Source organism: Gracilinanus agilis, chromosome 1, assembly GCF_016433145.1.
Source record: "Gracilinanus agilis isolate LMUSP501 chromosome 1, AgileGrace, whole genome shotgun sequence".
Lineage (NCBI taxonomy): Eukaryota > Metazoa > Chordata > Mammalia > Didelphimorphia > Didelphidae > Gracilinanus > Gracilinanus agilis.
In genome coordinates this window covers 209,747,857-209,749,480 of record NC_058130.1, presented here as the reverse complement: position 1 = coordinate 209,749,480, position 1,624 = coordinate 209,747,857, and positions in this window count along the sequence as shown.

Sequence of the window (1,624 nt, the reverse complement as noted above, 5' to 3'; positions counted from 1 at the left end):
GGAAGGAGTGCAATGATCTCTTTGCACAAGAGATAGCAGTACAAAGGCATGGAGAACGAAGAGTAATTTTGCTACCATGAACTGCATAGAAGCCCCAGCTGGGGATACTTCCCCAATTCCCATTTGGACTGGCAGGCTGAGCCCCCAGATGGCCTATGCTACTACTGTCTCAGGATTCTAAGGGTAACCCTGAGGGGCTGGAGCTTCTAGAACTTTCCTTCAGGAGTCCTCCCTACTTCCCCTGGTTTGCTTCCCACTGTTTATTAGTCAGACTTAATTAGTTTTTAGAAAGGGTATTTATTAGGCAGGAGTAGCAAGCAAAGTTGTTGCAAAGCAAGCCCTCCAAACTAAGAGTGCAGTTATCCCTTCCACATTGTTCCTTGCACCAATATATCTCTGTAGACAAAAGAAATTAAATGAGAATTTGGGGGACTTTTGTGAAAGCTTCAGAAGACATGGGAAGCATGCAACACAGGCAACACAGAAAACATTTAGAAACTGAGGGATGCATATTTAACTGAGAATTTACAGTAAAGTACTGTAAACATCCCTTAAGAGAACTAGAAAAAGAAAAAATTCAAACTTCTTCTCTGATACAAAGGAAGGACCAAAAAATTTTACACAGATTTTCCAGATCAACAGAGTGCCAAGCCTGTAACTCCCAAGATATGGAAGGGATAACTGTACTCTCTCCTCTTACAACTATACAAGATCCATGGGAAGGGTACCATCAGCCATAACTGCTCAAGCGCCACTGCTATGAGCTTAGGAAGATACTGCCTGGAACCCAAATTGGCACTCCAGATCTTCTGAAATTCACAATGTCATCACTTTGGCAATGGGGTGAGGGAAGGGTTGTGAAAGAGACAGCCAGAGAGCCAGAGAAACTCTTCTCAACCTCCTCCATCCCAGGGGCAATTCTGGCTCAGGAGACCTTCAATGATGAATCCAACAGTCACTTGGTCAACCTGCTGGTGAAATAAATGGACAAACTCCCAGACTGTCTTACAATTTTATCCATGACATTTGATTTCTTTTATGAAGAATAGTTTCTATCTTTAAAAAATGTGGTTTTTTTTTTCCTTCAGTTAACAAGCATTGTAGCCAGCCATTCTCCAATAAGAGGACATTCCCTTAGTTTGTCATTTCAAGTCATTAGGAGAAGAGCTGCTATAAAAAATTTTGTACATAAAGATACTTTTCCCTTCTTTGATTTCACTGTTTTCATCCAATGACCCAAAGACTCTATGATCCTTTCGAATTGGTCAAGGATGGTAATTTACTTGTGATTGATTGGTTGATTGATTCCACTGAGAGGTCAGAGCCTTCTGTGGTTAACTGGAGCAGGGGGCAGGGTGTGAAAACATATAGATCTATAATCTTATCTCATCAGAGTGAAGTATTTCCCCCAAGGATTGGAAGCAACTGCTTATCTACTTTAATTCCTCCATAGCTGATCTACCTGGAGGTGTTCGGGAAGCATTCACCTGGTCTTTCTTTTTCTTTCTTTCTTTGTTTCTTTTTTTCTGAATTCTTTGTTTCTTCCTTCCTTCCTTCCTTCCTTCCTTCCTTCCTTCCTTCCTTCCTTCCTTCCTTCCTTCCTTCCTTCCTTCCTTCCTTCCTT